The sequence below is a fragment of the Patella vulgata genome, chromosome 1 (genome assembly GCF_932274485.2).
Source record: "Patella vulgata chromosome 1, xgPatVulg1.2, whole genome shotgun sequence".
Lineage (NCBI taxonomy): Eukaryota > Metazoa > Mollusca > Gastropoda > Patellidae > Patella > Patella vulgata.
In genome coordinates this window covers 56,898,160-56,918,763 of record NC_065879.2, presented here as the reverse complement: position 1 = coordinate 56,918,763, position 20,604 = coordinate 56,898,160, and the positions used below count along the sequence as shown (strand labels likewise).

Below are 20,604 nucleotides of genomic sequence, written 5' to 3'. Positions count from 1 at the left end.
TGTGATGGAATGAGATGTATAAATAATATATTTATTGCATTAAGACATCCATTCGGGGGCGTAAATGTTGGCGGGGGGGGGGGGGGGGATAGTCGGTCTTACAATAAGTGCAGTCAGTCTTAAAGCTGCAATTTCATATTTTTAAGTTATATTTTTAAAATTTATTAAAATAAAGCCTTAAAATAGATGGTATCCATAAACCGTCCTACCTTGTTAAACAATAATCCTATTAATCCTATAATTCACTGTTGCCAGCTGAGAAATTGGCAAAATTCCAACGTTTGAAGGTAGCTAATGCATGGAGGCAATATGAAAACAAGGGAGGTAATTGTGTTATTATTCCCTGTGTCAATGATTTTTAAGGGTGGGAAATAATGCCCATGGTCGTATAATAATGAGTTAATAACCTATTGAGCAAAAGACATAATAATAATTATGTTTTGACTTTCTTAGAAAATATGAAATTCCCGCTTTAAAATTATGCATCGGTGACTAAATGAATAAATGCGGTAATCAAACTATGCCAAAATAGAGGGGAAAATTCCAAACACTTAAAGGGACATTATGAGAAATTTGATAAAGAGTTGACAGTTCTCCCTATAATAGTTAAAAAAATAGATAACGTAAATAGAATATGCTAAAAATTTCAGTCAGATTGCTCCACTCTGAACCGAAATAAATTATTAGCTTTTGAATTTTAGGCTAGCCTCGATCATCATTACTAAAGTCGGTACGATGAAAAACAAAGTCTTGATTATCCATTTTTACGTTTAATTATTTTTCAAAAAATGTATTCCAATCCGTTAAATATCGCAAGCTAGCGATGGCATCGAGAGTTGATTATGGTCTGGATCAGTTAATTTATGTCTAATTAATAATTTAGATAACATTTCAGGCCTAAAGAAAGACCTGCAATATGCAGATTTAGCTCTTGCATAATGTATGTTTAATATGAATATATCTGTGTATAGGTTTGATTGCTTTGATTAGATATCAATACGCGCCAGTTTTTCAAAGCTCAAATTAGTATAAAACTGTTTATGCGTTCAGTATTAAAACAGGAACCCCTCAATGATCTATTGACTCTTGCATGTGAGCTTAACCTGACGGACACAATCGATCTTGGCAAAATCGCCGATCGGTGGTCAAACTTGACTAAGCGCGGACGCCTGATAAAAATATGAGGACATAGTCATATCTTTGCGGATTTATGTATACTCACCACAACAATATATCGATGATATAGGCCCATGTAAATGATGTAATTATCACTTTCATAAGTTGTTACAGATTCACAGTACTTTGTACATTCTTGCAAAATTCTTAATAAATAACATGAATTCATCAATTTTAATCCTGTTATAAATATTTTTTGGCCATCAGAATTCGGCAAAATTCAGGAAATGGCATTTCAGGGACTCAAGATTGACGAATGACAACCAAATGACAAGGAATTTCTAAGCAATAACTGTAACCCTTCAGCCAACATAATTCAACTACAGTATTGAGTTTAATAAATATCTACTTAATTTATTTTTATTAGTGGTGGATCCGATGCTTACTCCATCGATCCACGAGTTACATTTATATTGAAGATAAATCAATCTAATAACAGAAATGATACATAGAGTCTAGATACTATTTGTTATTTTCTAATATAAAAATCAAGATTCAATTGCTGTGTTTAATTCTATGGAACATACGGTACTATGTATGGAATAGTTCCTAGCTTTGTTTATTGAATGACCAAGATATTGACATGTTCATGAAAAGACTGACGAAGAGAAGGACACGTGTTCACCGGACGAGTGACACAGACAATGATAAGAGATTCATTTTGTCATTCGTCCGTCCGGTAAATTCTGTCATTCACTATGCCATTCGTCCGGTGAATCTGTGTCACTCTGTCATTCGTCTGGTGATTCCTGTCAGTCTCTTCGTCATTCGTCTGGTGAACCCGTGTCATTCTGTGTCACTCATTTTGTCATTCGTCCGTCCGGTGAATTCTGTCATTTACTTTGTCATTCGTCCGCTGAATCTGTGTTCTCTGTCGTTCATCTGGTGATTTCTGTCATTTACTTTGTCATTCGTCTGGTGAAGCTGTAATTTGTCCTCTGAACCAGTGTCATTCTCTGCCATTTGTCTGGTTAACCCGTGTCATCCTGTCATTCGTCTGGTGAGCCTCTGTCATTCGTCTGGTTAAGCTCTGTCATTCGTCCGGTGAACCCATGTCATTTTCTGCCATTTGTCTGGTGAACCCGTGTCATTCTCCCATTGGTCTGGTGAACCTCTGTCATTTGTCTGGTTAAGCTTTGTCATTCGTCCGGTGAATTCTGTCATTCACTTTGTCATTCGTCCGCTGAATCTGTGTTCTCTGTCATTGATCTGGTGATTTCTGTCATTTTCTGTCATTCGTCTGGTGAAGCTGTCATTTGTCCTCTGAACCGGCGTCATTCTCTGTCATTTGTCTGGTGAACCCATGTCATTCTCTGTCATCCGTCTAGTAAACCTATGTCATTCATCTGGTGAACCCCTTGCATTCACTTTGGCATTCCTCCGTTGACAGAAAATGACACAGGTTCAGCAGACGAATGTCATAGAGAATGACAGAGCTTCATCAGACGAATAACAAAGTTAATGAGACGGGTTCACCGGACAAATGACAAAAAGAATTACAAATGTTGACCAGCCGAATGACACGGGTTCACCATACGAATGACAGAGGTTCACCAGGCCAATGGCAGAAAAGGATACACGTTCACCAGACGAATGACAAAGATAATGACAGAGGTTCACCAGACAACTGACAAAAAGAATGACAGAGCTTCAAAACGCGAATGACAGAGAGGATGACAGAAATCACCAGGCAAATGACAGAGAGAATGACATATGTTCACCAGACGAATGACAAAGTGGATGACAGTAATTTACCACGAATGATAAGCTGGATGACAAGAGATTCACCGGACGAATGACAGAGGTTTACCAAACGAATTACAGAGCTTCATCAGACGAATGAAAAACTGAATGAGACGGCTTCACCAGACAAATTTCAGAGAATGACATAGGTTCACCGGAAGAATGACAAAGTGATGACACAGGTTCATAAGACGAATGACAAAGTGAATGACATAGGTTCACCAGAAGAATGACAAAGCAAGTGACACAGGTTCACCAGACGAATGACAAAGTAAATGATACCTGTTTACCAGACGGATGACAGAGAATGACATGGGTTCATCTGACGAATGGCGGAGAATCACACGGGTTCACTCACAGCCCAGCTTAACCGGAGCGGGGCCCCATGCCTGAGCTGGGCTTTGGGTTCACCGGACGAATGACGGAATGACAGGGTTTCGACAGGCGATTGATAAAGTGAATGGCAGAGCTTCGCCTGACGAATGAGAAAATTGTAGTGTTATCGCCTCTTTAACATTGTCACTTTAACGTGACGTCATTACTGTTATGGGCTTTTCATCATGGCTTCCTAATAAACTGTTACGTCTAATTTGCTGTCTCTTTATTACGGCCAATACTGCACAATACACTATACAACATGGTGTCAGAATTGGTCACTTTGTACAGGAGGAACCCGAGAATCTGTTTATTGTCATGATATTGTGTGTGTGTGAAGATTTCAGGAAGTATTTGTGATGAAAAATTTCTAGAAGCTAGTCGTCAATATGCCCACGTTTTCTCGCAGCCTCATTTTCGCTAAAATCAAGCGTGGAAGTTTCCGGACTGCTGAAATCGAGTGTTGAAGTTTCTGGACTGACAGGTTCGACGTAAATAAAAAATCATGAATAATCCAATGTCACAAACCTGATCCACTGAGTTTAAAGGGAAATTTAGCTTAGAAATTTGAAAGTATTTAGGCAGAGTTTCGAGATCAACATGATTGTTTCTGGTTACGACAAAAAAACGCAAAGAAAAGAGGGGCGAACATTCTTCTTCATGTCATCGGAATTAATGCTGTCAAAGTTTATAATGGTTTTCACTGGGAAGATGGTGAGAATAAAGAAAATGTTGAGACTATTCCTGGAAAGTTTTATAAATTCTGTACACCCCTAAAGAACATCCAAGTAGAAAGACATAAATTTAACACCAGGGTACAACAACCTGAAAAGAAATTTGATGCTTTTCATTCTGATATGTGCAATCTTGCCAATGATTGTGAACTCGAACCCTTGAAAGACTCGTGTATTCGTGATAGAATTTTAAATGGAATAAGGGACAATAAATTAAGAAGAGATCTTCTAATGAAAGCTGATTACACGTTACAACAAGTAACAAGTAATTGACTCCTGTAGAGCTGCTGAGATCAGTTACCAAAATAATAAACTTTTTCAACAGTAAGAAAAGGTTGAAGAAACATTCCATGAAGTACGGAATGGCTACACATCACACCAGAGACAACAATCATACCATGGGTCTAGGAATGGTAATAATTATTATGGTAATAAAGGTACTGACAATAAAGCCTTTAGACAAAAGCCGCAAACGACTTACAGAAAACCGGCTGAAAATGGTAGAAACGGAAATGGGCGATGTAAATACTGTGGAAAACATCCCCATGGGGAAGGTCCATGTCCAGCTAGAAGAGCTGTATGAAGTAGCTGTCATAAAGTAGGTCACTACAGATCAGTATGTTTATCGAGGTCAAATGACAGATCAAGAGACGTTCACACGAAAATGAAGACTTTCAGGATGAAACATGTGCAGTGAATTCAGGAGATCAACCCAGTGCTAAATCTACTAATGACTGGTGAGTTAATATTAAACTAGGTCAAGTAGATGCCATATTTAAAGTTAATACAGATGCTCATTGTGGTACCAAAACAATCTTATATCAAATATTTTAACGAGAAAGGGTTACTTACTTCAAACCGTATTCTCATTATATCTGATAATCATCATCTTGATAAGCTGAGTTAAGCTGAAATGACATTATGGTTCGAGAAAAGATATTCGCATAGATCAACTCAGTATGCCTTTATTAAGTAGAGAGGTTTGTCATAAAATTGGCGTTGTACTATTTATGGGTAATATTGATCAATCGTTGTCAACCTTAGCGGGATTTCCGGAACTATTTACTGGTCTAGGTAAATTGGGGGAACCATATCATATTCAACTAACTGATAATGCTGAACAATATTCAGTTGATGTACCAAGAAGAGTTGCTATACCTATGTTACCTTTGGTGAAGGCGGGGCTAAAACGACTTAACTGTACTACTGAAAAAGCGCAAGCTTGATGAAAAACAAAGCGTTCGTATTTGTGTTGACTTGACAAAGCTAAACAAAGCTGTAAGACGAGAACGTCATATACTCCCGTCTGTCGATCTTGTTCCTGGACAAATAGCTGGAGGACGAGTGTTCTCAAAGCTAGATGCTAATGGCGGTTTTCATCAAATTCCGTTAACTGAGGAATCGTCATATCTAACTACATTTATGAGTCCTTTTGGTCGTTTCCCTTATTTAAGGCTTCCGTTTAGAATCTCGAGCGGACCGGAACTATTCATGAAAAAAATGTGTAAAATTCTTGAAGGATTAGAAGGCGTCGCCTGTCTAATGGATGATATAGTAGTATTTGGAATTTCTCAGGAGGGTCGTGATTTAAAATTAAGAAAAGTTCCCACAAGACTTCGCGAACATGGATTAACACTGAATAAATCAAAATGTGAAATTGGAAAAAGTGAAATTAAATTTTTGGGTCAAATTGTGAGCCAACAAACAAGGCATTCGTGCTGAATTAGATAAGATAAGTGCTTTTTAGAATTTCCCACAACCCCAAAATGTTTCAGATATAAGGCGTTTGTTAGGCATAATGAATCAATTGTCGACATTTATTGAAAATCTTGCTGAAATAACTAAACCGCTTCGTGGTCTATTGTGTAAAGATTATGCTTGGATTTGGGACAAAACACAAGAAAACTCACTTCAGAATATAGCTGAAGGGTTAACGGACACTCCAGTATTAGCGTTATTTAATCCTGAGCTTAACACTAAAATAAGTGCTGACTGATCATCCTAAGTTTTGGCGCGGTAATCTTGCAGTGCCATAGTAATGACTGGCGTCCTGTTGCTTATGCATAAAGGGGCTTAACCGAGACTGAGCAAAGGTATGCGCAAATTGACAAGGAAGCTCTTGCCAGTGCCGGATTAACCTTGTGGGGCCCGGGGCGTACCAACTGTGTGGGGGCCCCATTGTTGTTTGTTTAAATTGTTCGTACTATAGTATGTATTCCGCCCCCTTGAGTGACTGGGGTGTTTTCCTCCAGGAATTTTTTTTTAAATTAGGATTAATTTCAGTGCATCTGAGACAATTTAGGTTAAGATTAATGAGGTATTCATATGATATTGTACATGTACAAGGAAAAAACTTGTATAATGCTGATACATTGTCATGTGCCCCTCATGCTAAAGCTATTTATGATGATCTTATATTCCAGAATGATACATGTGTTTATGTCCTTTCTATTATGAATCATTGACCTGCTTCAAATAAAAGATTACAACAAATTAGGTCACATCAAAATAGTGATGACGTTTGTAAATAAATATTATTTCTTTGTTTAAAAGGTTGGCCAGAAAATATGCAAAAGTTGTCCACTAAATTAAGAGTTTATTATTTGCATAGAGGTAATTTATCTGTTGTTGATGAGATGCCGATGTATGATTCCAGGATTGTTATTCCAAAATTATTACAATCTGATATATTGTCAAAAATACATGACGGTCATTTAGGAATAAATAAATGTAGAGAATTAGCTAATAGTTCAGTATAGTGGCCAGGTTTAAGTAACGATATTGCAACATTCATAACAAATTGTGAGTTCTGTTGTAAGAAACAAATTAATAGATTAGAACCTTTAGACCCTACAGAATGTCCAAAATTGCCATGGCAAAAGGTTGTATCAGATTTGTTTGAAAACAAAAATGTAACTTATTTACTTGTAATAGATTATTATTCTAGGTATGTAATAGTTATATACCTTGTTTTCAAGGTGTATGGGTTGATAAACCGTCTCTTTTTTGAGTGGGGCTCCGAGGCGAAGCCGAAGAGATCTCCACTCAAAAACGAGACGGTGTATCAACCCATACACCGAGAAAACAAGGTATATAACTGACTTATACTAAATACTTTTTCGAGAAATAGAGATTTTTTCTATTTTTCCAATTTCAAAAGCATTTTTCATTTCACAAATTTTTCAAAGTTTCCCATTTAGAGCCCCCCCAATTATCTCATCGCAAACGCTTATTTCTACTCAGGTAAATGATGTCAGTACACCGCACGTGCATTTCACGGTTTAAATCAGGACAGGGAAAATGTTCATAACAGGGATATTGATTGGTTGAGAAAAGCAAACGTCATCCAATCATTTTGTACAATAGCCATTTCTTGTTGTTTTGTCAACATCCTGGCTGTGTCGATTGTAGTGGATGGCAGAAATGAATGCGGGAATTCGTCGAAGAATCCTACTTTATAATGTCACAGATATATATTTCTAAGACCGAGAATATCAGTTCTGCAAGATATTTCAATGATCGCGAAGATTTAGATTCCCGATCCTTCACAGAACAAGAAATTAAAGCTGTTGTGGTTAGTGGTCTGAGCCCGACAGTAGACGGGACTATTTTGTTGGGCATTCCTACGCCAGATTGTATATAAGCCGGAGGTGCACATGGAAGGACGCTAGAATTTATAGAAGTTACAAAGTATTAAAAGGTATCGTTGTAGTAGCGGACATAATCCGAAGTGGGACTTCGGTGATAAACACTTTATTTGGTAGTACCGGATAAAAATTATTTAAGTTTACGTTGATTGAAAAAAAGTTTTTTTCTATTGACGGGGAGGAGAAGTTATAGTAGGGATAATTGTTTAATCATTGATATTCATATTGTTGTGTGAATTATACACGTTGTTTATTTATTACTCGTAACACACACGGGTGCGTGTGCATTGCACGTGCAGACTAGCACGTGATTACATAACATTGTGATACATCCCTGATGTCTAATTAATTGGTATTGTTTATACATTAACAAATAAAGTGGTTTAGATCTTGGATAGTTTGAAATTATGTGGGTAAATATAAATACCGCTTCATTGTCTGACTTATTGGAATCTATTGATCATTTGAAATCTTGTTCAAGATCTCCATCTAGATCTCGCTCTCCTTCCAGGGAACAAGTTGCATGTTTTCATTGTGGAAAGCAGGGTCATTATAAGCGGGAGTGTCCGAATTTATTTTCTCCTAGGCATAGTAGGCCTACACCTTTGTCTGGTAAAACGGATGCCGACAAACACGTGGCTTTCGTTGCGGATTTAAACTAGAAAGGATCGTACGAACGGGCGAGCGTCCGGTCCCACCTAATTATGATTCGCCTTTATTACTTTTTGACGAGACGTTAAGCGACGCCGGTCTAAGCAGTACACCAAAATGCAGGAGTGAGCTTCTTGATCCGGTTTGTGATACCACCGTAGCCGTCGGTGCCACTGTTGAAAACACCGTTGCACCGGAGTTTGGTGTTAATATTGTTCCAGCTAATACCGTTGATGATGGTGTCATAGGTATAATATTCGCGCCTGCGAGTATTTGTCGCGTCAATACTGATGCTATGTATAAATTAAAAGTAAAAGTACAGGGAGAAGATATCTTATCTGTCATAGATACGGGTAGTCAATGCACTATTCTTAGTGATAGACGCTATGAAATACTTAAGAAAAAACCGCCAAAAATTACGGATGTTAAGTTGTATACTGTTAGCCGCGAAATGGATTTTCCATGTTTTATCGTTGGCTCCGCTGAAATAGATCTTGGCTCTTTTCAAATGGAACTAGATCATTTGTATGTCGCTCCAATCGAAGATGACATGTTGCTAGGTTTAGATTTTATGCGCGCCAATAAAGTCCGAATTGATATGTTAACGGTCAAGTTGCAAATAGAAGATGATGTTTTTGACTTAATTTATAGTGAAAACGATGAATGTGACGAACATGCTGATATTGCTGTTGGGAAACGAACTCATATACCACCGTTAACTGTAGCGCGTGTGGGATGTAGTCTATGTAAAAGCCTATCGCGATATGTTATAGAACCCATAAATCATCCTAATTTGTTGATAGCTCGATCTGCTCATTCTCACGTCGAAACGGAATTTCCCCGGATATGTTTAATCAATCCGTCACAAGAAACGATTGTATTAGAGACTAATCAAGCTGTTGGCAAGGCAGTCGAATTTAATGAAAATGACGTCTTAAAACCGTTAGAGACGGGTGAAGTGCAAGATAGTAACGCTGGTTTACTTAAGATTCCAGAGCATTTAATAGATTTATATGACAGATCAAAAGGACTGTTAGCTCCAGTTGACCAATTAAAATTGTCTAAGTTACTCGTCGAATACCAGGACGTATTTGCTAAAGATCATTTGATTTAGGGAATTTTACCTTTCTTGAGCACACTATAAAAACCGTGGAAAATGGACGGTGCCAACATGTAGGCCTACTAGAGAAGCCGAATCGTTTTTGGGTTTTGCTATTTATCACCGAACATTTATAAAGCAATTTGCCGAGAAAGCGTTTCCGTTATATCAAATTACTGGGAAGATAAGGACTATGTGTTTCCTAATTGCAATTAGGATTTTGGTCCCGGTACGTTTTGGCGGGTCAAAGGGAAGGGGGTAGGGGAGTACAACTAATAACTCTGTCCTAGGTTAGGAGGGGTTATTATGTGTATAATTGTATATATATTTGTTTGGTTTGAAAGGGCGTGTTTGGGTGAATGTTACGGTGTAAATAAGATACCGTCGCCTGAGTGTATGGTGTGTGAATGGATAATTTCAAATTGTTTCTTATGTAGCCCGGGAGAGGCTAACCTCCCGAAAGAGAACGGGGAGGAGGGTTGTGGTTAGTGGTCTGAGCCCGACTACTTTGTAGGGCATTCCTACGCCAGATTGTATATAAGCCGGAGGTGCACATGGAAGGACGCCAGAATTTATAGAGAGAGAAATGGGGTTTAACGTCCACTCGACACAAACTAGGTCATTTCGGGACTAACATATGGTTTAATTTTATTTACATAATTCGCTTGCGCGTAGGGGTCTTTAGCAGTGGGAGGAAACCGGAGGTCCCGGAGAAAACCCACGAGGCTGGACAGGCGACCCTACTCCTTGCCACGTACAACCGGGGATTTTATAGAAGTTACAAAGTGTTAAAAGGTATCGCGGTAGTAGCGGACATATTCCGAAGTGGGACTTCGGGCATTTATACATTAAAGCCATGCAGATGAGTCGAATTCCGCCAAACACGAGGAAAAATACCAATTGCATAGGAATATGGTGACACTTCGAGATCAGTACAAAAAGTTGGATTTTAACTTTTTTGATAAGCAAGGTACATTTGCTAATTTCCGCACAGATGAATTCATTAACTTCGCGACATCCACTGACAGACAAAAACAAGAACAGCCATTAAATGAAGACGAGTTGGAATTGTAGAGTTCTCGAGTTTGTAGTGTAGAAAATGCCAATGGATTAATTTATACTAGTAATATATTTGGATTACGTGCTGCGGATGAGCATAAACCGCGACAAAATGTGAAAGTTTTTAGTGTTGAAAATGCCAAGAGATTAATTTATAATAGTAAAATATTTGGATTATCTGCTGCGGATGACCATAAGCCGCGACAAAATGTGAAAGTGCGACAAAATGTGAAAGTACGACTAGATATCAAAATGTAACGAAATATGAGACAAAATGTAAGAATATGACTGAGAGTGACGCACATTCGAAAAGTGCTGAGACAGTTGAAAATGATGACTCTTTTGCCATAACATGTTCAAAACGGGTTGTAGATGTTCAAACAAATATGTAAATCATGATTTTGTTATTTTTGTCCCTTTTCAACTGATACACGGACACTTTTCAACTGATGCACGGCCACTTTTCAACTGATACACGGCCACTTTTCAAAAGTGGCCTTGAAAAGTGGCCGTGTATCGGTGTATACCCTCCCATTTTCATCAAAGAGTCGAGAAAAAGTATGGGTATAAATAGAAGTTGTACAGTTAATTGGGTTATCATCTAACTGTGCAATTAATTATTCGCATAACGGTATCCAAGAAATATTGGTCAGTGATAATGGTTGTCATTATTCATCAGATGAATTTGCCCAATTTGCTAAAGATTATGGTTTTACGCATCAAACGATGAGTCCAACTCATTCTTCCGGTAACGGTGAAGCATAACGCCGAGTTCAAACTGCGAAGCCGGTGGGACGATTTACCCAATACTACCCAATACCACCCGAATACCACTCCAATATTACCACATACTACCCAACACTACAACATAATGGTGCAAAATTACCATATTACTTGATTTTTATTTCAAAAATAGTGAGATATATCGCGAGAAATGTACTTCAAATGTGATTAACGACCCGATTGTTCCATTTGCCTCCCTATATCACCCAAATCAAGCAAATAATAACCCAATACTACCAAATACTTATCAAATACTACCCAATATTAGAAAATACAAACCTAATATCGTCAATTAGAAGCACATCAGTATAATAATTGCAACGAATATTCGATATTTTGCAGAACATTGAAATAGTTACACAGTTATCTCCCTTTACAACCGATGAATAGATTTTAGATTGCTATTCAGATTAATCATCTTGTTGGGCTTTGCAGTTTGTTTCCAAGACGACAAAGTTAAAACAAGTTATTATGGATGCCTCCGCTATAGTTTATTCATACAATATTTACACGTTAAAGGCATATCAGCATGTAACATAACATAAAATAAAAGGAGTTTTAAAAGAAATTAACAAAGATTTAACAATGCATTAAAATAAAATCAGTTTATAAAATAAACAGCCAAACATCCAAATAAAAGAGTATTTTAGGGGCTGATTTAAAAATGTTCATTTAACGGTTTCATGGCCTACTCAAAAGTCTTCTTATACTATATTTCTTCATCCTGGTGATTTTAGTATGAGAACACGCTGTCTACAAGTGCACGGTGTCCTGTAAAAATCATTTGGGTATAATTCAGGAAAGCACACGAATTTATCTTCATATCTGTATTATAATAACTTATTTACGCGTTTCCTTTGTCTTTTAAATGATTCCGGTTCCAAACCAGGCGCCTTTGAAAAATCCCCTCTTGTCAAAATTTTACCGATTCTTCGAATATTGTCACTATTGAACAAATTCTAATTATTCTACAGTATATATCCACAGGTGACGATGTCGCGGCGGTGTCATTACCACCTAAATGAATAGACACGGTCTCCAGTTTCCTCCCACTGTTAAAGACCTCTATAAGCGCATGCGAATTATTGAAATATAGACCGGAAATGACCTAATTTGTGTCGAGTGGATGTTAAACACCCCCCCCCCTCTCTCTCACACACACACATATCAACTATTAAATTTAACGAATCTGTTTATGTAGCTGGGTATAATTTGCTACTTTTCAGTTTGTCCGTTTGGTTGTTTGGTCTTGTTATTTAATTAATGGGATTTAAAGTTTTATTTTTCATACTTAAAAAAGTAAAAAAAGATGTTACGGGTTGTGGTGTATATACGTTTCTATTGTAGTTATACTTTTGAAGTCTTGGTTTTGTGGGAACTAAGAATTGATTCTTATGTTTGGTGGAATTTATTCTTTGTGTCCTTAGTTTAAAATATTGAGGAGTTACTTTTGTTCTAGAAGGTTTTGTTGTACATTTCACTTGGAGGTTGTTTATCAGGTGATATGATTTGTTGTATTCTGATTGGTTATTTGGGTGGCGCATTTTATTAAAAGATATGAATCAGTATCTTTGCTCACTCTTCTTTTTCTGCTTGGATGACTGGTTCGTTCCTGAGACTCATACAGCTCATTTCCACAAATTGATAAGACACATTTACATAACTTTAAAATACATGAATGCTAGATATGTAACTTTATTTTGTGAAATAAAGTGTGTAGAATGAATGATTATATATTATGATTTTATGAAATAATTTAGAGACTTTATCCAAAGATGGAACTCAATCATTGGGTTTACTGTGATATGATTGAGATTGTATAACATTGACTTGTATCATTAGTTTAGTATGGAATGTATTTTTGTTTCAGGGCATGTTGTTATTCTTATCCATGAGGCTTTTGACGTTCTTCATGTGATGCTCTGATGCTTCATCTTTAACCTCTAACCGCGTTCGCGGAATGATCATTATATTATTTTGTTGTAACTACATGTATGTGATATTTATATAAACTTTTAAAACCATCTTGCGTTATCATTTCTCCTCAAACTATCCCGAACACTTAAAGCAGCGAGTCTAAACTTTTATTTAGGCGCCGCATATAGCTGCGACATTTAATCCACCAAATTGCATACGTTTGTAATTATTTTAAAGATACTTTCTCAGAAAAGTATTTATCTGGTGTTTATTTCCAATAAAAGTGTGGCAATTCTGGTATAATATATATGGAAAGTAGAAACATCCAATCTTACTAGAAAAATACTGGATTCCATGAAAAACACCCATGGATTGCATACAGGGCAAAAATGTCAAAGGTAGCACGCGAAGATTGCCTAATCACCCAGCGTTAGTGAGCGTTTGATGTATATGTTGATAAACTTGATGGTACAGCAGTTTCTGGGTTAAAATCCATGGAAAAAAATGGGCAGTGGATAATCCGAGAATTTGTTGGGCTTCGATATTTGTAATAAAGACAATATCGTCTTGTATATGGAATGAATTCTCCTCCGGCTTCGCACCCGTTGCTAGGTACCGAGAGGGGTAAGTCACGTGACACAAACATGCCGTCTTTTGATCGATTTTTTATAGCAGGGGTACTCCCTGACAATAACAATGTTTTGAGAAGGATTTGAAGCAAAATTGTGATAAATAATTAGTTTGAATGTGTTCTTAGTCCAAATATATCATCAAATCACTCAGTTTGTAAGCGGGAATGTATTTTTAAATTTCATATGGTTATATTTATATTTTCATGTCAACTATTAAAATTAACGAATGTGTTTCACACCAAATTGCACATATAAGTATTTATTTTAAAATTAACTTAATAGTGATTGCTTTAACAAACAAACAAACAAACAAAAAAAAAAAAAAATGCATATGTTTATATTTTTGTTTTCATGTCAACGATTAAGTTATTCCACGTTTACTTAATGGACAAACAAACAAACAAAAAAACAAACAAAAAAACAAAACGCATATGTTTATATTTATTTTTTCATGTCAACGATTAAGTTATTCCATATTTACTTAATGGACGATGTTTTATTTTAAAATTAACGAAATTGCACCTGTTTATTACAATGCACATGTTTATTACAAATGTGTAATGCTCTACTTCAAAAAATTAATAAAAACTTTATGCAATATGTTTTGTTAAAGGATTAATTTTAAAATAAATACAAACAATCGACAAACCAGGTAATTTCGGGACTAACGTATAGTTCAATATTATTTCATTAACAGCGGCACCCATTTAACAGTGAGATGAAACCGGGGGACCAGAGAAATCCCATCTTGTTTGACAGACGACCCTACGCCTTGTCACTATCAAGCGGTAAGAGAGAGATGGGTCATTCTGAGAATAAAAATATATTGTATATCGTCATATTTGTTTTTCTTATTTTAAGTTTGACGTCTTGGAAACCAGCTGCAAAGCCAAAGAAGATGATTAATCTGAGCAGCAATCTAAAATCTATTTATCAGTTGTAAAGGGAGATAACTGGGTAAACATGTCAATCGTCTGCAAAATATCGAATATTCGTTGCAGTAAATATACTAATGTGCTGTTATTTGACAATATTAGGTATATCGTCATATTTGTTTTTCTTATTTTAAGTTTGACGTCTTGGAAACCAGCTGCAAAGCCAAAGAAGATGATTAATCTGAGCAGCAATCTAAAATCTATTTATCAGTTGTAAAGGGAGATAACTGGGTAAACATGTCAATTGTCTGCAAAATATCGAATATTCGTTGCAGTAAATATACTAATGTGCTGTTATTTGACAATATTAGGTTGTTATTTTATCATATTGGTAGTATTTGTTGAGTATTTATAGCAGTATTGGGTTATTATTGGCTTGTTTTGAGTGGTATAGGGAAGCAAATAGAACAGCCAGACATCGTTATCGCAATTGAAGTACATTTCCCGCGATATAGCCTTCGATTTTTGAAAAAAAAAAAAAATGACATGTCTATTTTGCATCATTATGTTGTATGTGGTGTGGTGATCATTGGGTAGTATGTGGTGATATTGAGGTGGTATTGGGTGAGTATTGGATGCTATTGGGTAGTATTGTTGGGTAAATCGTCCCACCCCTGCGAAACAGCTCATGCCTGCTAAAGATGCTTATATTGCTTTTCTGAATTATAGAAATGCCTCCCTTCGCAATGGATTTAGTCCCTCCGAGTTACTTATGGGTCGTAAATTAAGATCTAAAATACCTGTTGCACCTTATCAATTAGAAAGAAGAAAGATAGATACTGTACGAGCAGCCACTCCTGTTCAGCGACATCTTGTAAGAGGTCACGATAGATTCCCCCCGTAGAAATTCTATTGTTTCATCTCTTTAAATAACGGGGGGGGGGGGGGTTGGTTGGATGGCCGAATGGTTAGCACGTGCGCGCTGCGCGCTGTAACATACGGCCTGTCATTGAGTCAACTGGCGTGGTTTCGAATCCCAGGTTGTACGTGACAAGGAGTAGGGTCGCCTGTCCAACCTCGTGGGTTTTCTCCGGATCCTCCGGTTTCCTCCCACTGCTAAAGACCCCTACGCGCAAACGAATTATTGAAATAAAATTAAACCATATGTTAGTCCCGAAATGACCGAGTTTGTGTCGAGTGGACGTTAAACTCCATTTCTTACTCTCTCTTTAATCAACGGTCACTCCTCTAATGCGGCCAGCGGTCACTATTCACTGACTTACCGGCCCTTGCCGTAAGAGACAAGTGTCCCGACTGTTACTTTGTCTGAAACACTTGAGTAGTCAAGTCAAGTTCGCGCACAAGTTCACGATCTGTTGAAATGTCGCAAACAGCGTGGAACGGGAAAGTAAACCCTTTGCAAATAAATTTCTGAAGGCGTTAAGAGGAAATGGTTCACCCCGAAGATATTGCTCAATATAGTACCTGATGTAAATACCGAAACTTTAAATGCAATACATGAAGATGGAAAAAGGTTTGCGACTGACATAAACTTTGATAATGAACGGGCCAGAGAAAATCTTGGATGCTAGAATGGAGGATTATCGGGCATTATTTCTCGGCTATTAAAGTGTTCGACATGAAAGTATCTGAATCTGAATCTAGAAGATATAGTAATAGCATAATAATATTATATGTATATCAGTATTTGAAGAAAAACGTTGCTATGGGTCACGCACGTGCATGCGTCACGCGTCAATTGTGTTTAGCTGTGGTCGATTGATTAGGATGTATTAAATGTCTGTTTGTCTTTATTAATAATTTTGGGTGAGCCTGTTCGGCTTTGTTGTTCCGCAATATAATTATAACATAGAGCATCCACCAAAGGTTGTCTTATTAATTTCTACTGTGTAGACAAAGTAATGAATGTTTTCTTCAATAATTTGGGCGAGTCGTGCTCAACCTTGTTGTTTCGCGATCTAACATGGAGCACAAAATAAGGTTGTCTTAATTTATTTCAACTGTGTCGCCAAGAAGTAAAGCAAATGTTTTCTTTAATAATTTAGGGTGAAACTGTTCAGCCTTGTTGTTCCGCAGTCTAACATGGGACATACAATAAGTTTGTTTTAATTTATTTCTACTGTGTCCGCAAGAAGTAAACTGAATGTTTTTCTTTAATAATTTTAGGAGAGACTGTTCAGCCTTGTTGTTCCTCAATCTAACATGGAACATACGCTACGGTTGACCTCTTTTTTAGTATATAAAAGGGCTTTACCTGTGTGCAGGCAAGTAGTAAAGCTAATGTTTTCTTTAATAATTTTGGATGAACCTGTTCAGCCTTGTTGTTCAGCAATCTAACATGGGACAGAGACTAAGGTTGTTTTAATTTAATTTAGAGTGAAACTGTTCAGCCTTGTTGTTCCGCAATCTAACATTGGACATACACTAAGGTTGTTTTAATTTATTTATTCTGTGTCGGCAAGTAGTAAAGTGAATGTTTTTCTTTAATAACTTTGAGTGAGACTGTGCAGCCTTATTATTCCACAACCTAACATGGAACATACACTAAGAGGGCTTATCTCTGCGCAAGCGAAGTTAAGGGGGCTTACCTGTGTGGAAGCAAATTAGGGGGCTTACCTGTGTGGAAGCAAATTAAGGGGGCTTACCTGTGTGGAAGCAAATTAAAGGGAGCTTACCTGTGTGAAAGTTGTGGAAACAAAGTTAAGATGGCTTGAGTGGAAGCAATTTAAGGGGAGCATAGTTTAGATGGCTGACATGTGTGGAAGCAAATTAAATGGGGCTTACCTGTGTGGAAGCGAATTAAGAGGCTTACCTGTGTGGAAGCATAGTTTAGATGGCTTCCCTGTCACGTTGAAGCAAAGTAAGTGAGCTTACCTGTGTGGAAGCATAGTTTAGTTGGCTTACCTGTGTGGAAGCAAAAGGAGGCTTACCTGTGTGGAAGCAAAATGAGGCTTACCTGTGTGGAAGCAGATTAAGAGGCTTACCTGTGTGGAAGCATAGATTAGTTGGCTTACTTGTGTGGAAGGGGGTTTACCTGTGTAGAAGCAGATTAAGGGGCTTACCTGTGTGGAAGCATAGTTTTTAAGGGGGTTTACCTGTGTGAAATCAAAGAAAGGTTGCAAAGCAATTTGGGATTTGGGTATTCATCTATAATAGCCATTACCCAGTTAACATTGATGGTTAGATTTACGTAAAGTTTACGTCATTATGGTTAGATTTTGGTTAGCGTCCAATAATGGTAAAATTCTTTGGTTAAATTTACGTTACTTTTACGTCATAATGGTTATGGTTACTTTTACGTCAGAAAATGACGTAAATGTAACGTAAACTTTATGACGGATTGCTAACCAATTTTTTTCCCTTTGAATACTTCTTGATTAAATAACATTACAAGTGTGTGCACATTCTAACAATTGATATATAGTCGGAATTCAGACATAATAATTATATATGTATTATTGGTTATAATTCTAACGTTAATCTAACGTAAATTTTACATCAGGTTTCTAACCGTTAGTTTATGGTTAGTTTTCTGACGTAAATCTAACGTTAGTTTTCTGACGTAAATCTAACGTTAGTTTTCTGACGTAAATCTAACGTTAGTTTTCTGACGTAAATCTAACGTTAGTTTTCTGACGTAAATCTAACGTTAGTGTTAGTTTTATGTCATAATTTTAACCGTTAATTTAACGTTAGTTTTCTAACGTAAATCTAATGTTAATTTTATAACATAAATCTAACTTTAGTTTTCTAACATAAATCTAACGTTAGTTTTCTAACATAAACCTGATATTAGTTGTAAAACGTAAAACAAATGTCAGTTTAATGTCATGATACTAACAATTAAGGGCCTGACAAGACAGCCGTCTAGTCATTAAAATGGGTAAGACCCTGGCTCGCTAGCCTGGAGGTCGGGTGTTCGATCCCTGCATTGGCCGAGAAAGTTCATCCAGATTTCCGGCGTGGTTTCCCCTTGTCAGTGATGCAGGACGGAGAGTCTGACAAGGACAGCTGTCTAGTTGTTCAGATGGGATAAAAAACCGAGGTCCCGTGTACACATTGGCATGCATGTAAAAGATCCCTTGACAGTTGGAATTCGATATAAGAGTAGGCCGTAGTGCCACTGTCAGGGCAAAATTTCCCTCATAACACACTGTATGGTGTATGGCCATCTTCATTAGCCCAGTTCGGAGCAGAACAGTTGGACGTTAAACCCCATTTCATTTCATTACATTTTGTATCCATTTCTAAGTGCCCAAGAATAGAGATCTAGCTCCTTTAGTAGTTGCGGTCTGTAGGTGACACACAAAGAGAAACTGAATGAATGAATGATCTACTCTCATTTCAAATTCCAAATGTCAAGGGTTCTTTTACGTGCACACCCACGTGATGGACTAGACACTGTTTTTTTTAGGTCCTCTGTCCTACACCACTACTAACAAAGGGAACTTTCTCGACCAACATGGGGATCACGTTGGCTAAGTGGGTAAGACGCTGACTCGCTAGCCTGGAGGTCGGGTGTTCGATCCCTGCATTGGCTGAGAAAGTTCATCCAGATTTTCCTGCGTGTTTTCCCCTTGTCAGTGATACAGGACGGTGGGCCTGACAAGAACAGCTGTCTAGTCAGGGATGAAAAACTGAGGTCACGTGTACACACAGGAGTGCACATGAAAGATCCCTTGGTAGTTGGAATTTGATATAAAAGTAGGCCATAGCGCCGCTGCCTGGGCAAAATTTCCTTCATAGCATACTGTATGGCGTATGCTCGTCTTCATTAGCTCAGTTTAGGAGCAGAACAGTAGGACGTTAAACCCGATTTCATTTCATTTTTCTCGACCAACACGGAAATTGAACCCCTCATTTGCTAGCCAGTGTGTTACTAATTACTAGAGAGAGAGAGAGAGAAATGGGGTTTAACGTCTACTCGACACAAACTAGGTCATTTCGGGACTAACATATGGTTTAATTTTTATTTACATAATTCGCTTGCGCGTAGGGGTCTTTAGCAGTGGGAGAAAACCGGAGGTTGGACAGGCGACCCTACTCCTTGTCACGTACAACCGGGGATCCGAAACCACGCCAGTCAACTCAATGACAGACTTTATGATACAGCGCCCGCACACTAACCATTCAGCCATCCAACCCCCCCGTTACTAATTACTAAGTTTGTGAAATGTAGGTTTTTCCTCATGTAGGTTTGTCCTGATGAAGACAGGTACATAACATACTATGTGCTATGAGGGAAATTTTGCCCCAGCAGCGGCACTATGGACTACTAATATCGAATCCAACTGCCAAGGGATCTTTTCGTGCAAGACAATGTATACATGGTACCTCGGTTTTTTGTCCCATCTGAGTGACTAGACTACTGTCCTTGTTCCTGCACCTCTGACAAGGGGAAACCATGTCGGAAAATCCTGATGAACTTTCTCCACCAATGCAGGCATCGAACACGTGCCCTCCGGATTACCGAGCCAGCATCTTACGCACTTAGCCACCGTGGCTTTATCAAAATTAGTAATGAAGATGTGCTATGACAGAAATTTTGCCTGGACAGCAGCATTACCGCACTTACTAATGACGATGTGCTAGGAAAGACATTTTGCCTGGAGAGCAGCATTTCCGCATATAGTCATTACCAATAGTTCTAAGTGCACGCCAACCTGTAAAACAGGTCTTTACACACTTTTCCATCATAACCAATTACTAGTCTGTGGGTTCACTAGTCCGTGGGTGCACTAATCCGTGCATTCACTAGTCCACTAGTCTGACTCTATAAAATACTATAAATATGAGTATTAAAGAAACCCAGTAGATATGGTGACTGATATCACCCTTCGTAAACCGATAACCCAACATCACGGCATTTTAACCCGAAATCACAACATTTTA

The 20,604-nt window shown here is 37.7% G+C and overlaps 1 protein-coding gene across 1 annotated transcript in view; it reads left to right on the top strand.

The window, feature by feature from the left end:
• The window catches only part of LOC126808781 (protein unc-93 homolog A), a 211,048-nt gene that overhangs the window by 2,171 nt on the left and 188,273 nt on the right, over window positions 1-20,604 (top strand). The gene's annotated exons all lie outside the window — the stretch shown is intronic.